Here is a 363-nt window from a genome sequence, read left to right as displayed (position 1 = left end):
ATGTGCGTTTGCCACCTCACTGGATTTACCATACTTGGTTTTTAAGATACTTTTTGCCCGTTCATACCCTTCGGTTGTGAAAGGGAGTCCATCGATGGATACGCGGACACTGGGTACCAGTAACTCTTTCAGGTAGGAAAACTTTGCTACTTGGGTAAGCTTGGCTTTGTCAATTTCAGTTTCAAATTGATTCCAAAAAATTGATTCCAATCAAGAAAGGTTCCTTGAAACTTCGATATCTCAAGCTTTGGTAGTTTTGCTGCAACGCTACTACAATTCTCTGAATCCTCCAGGGACATTTTCATTGATTTCTCGAGTTTCACCCGCGCTTGAAATTTAGCCTTTTCCAACTCGATTTCTTCA

This window comes from Montipora capricornis, unplaced genomic scaffold, assembly GCF_036669925.1.
Source record: "Montipora capricornis isolate CH-2021 unplaced genomic scaffold, ASM3666992v2 scaffold_458, whole genome shotgun sequence".
NCBI lineage: Eukaryota > Metazoa > Cnidaria > Anthozoa > Scleractinia > Acroporidae > Montipora > Montipora capricornis.
Note: the sequence above shows the minus strand (reverse complement) of the source record.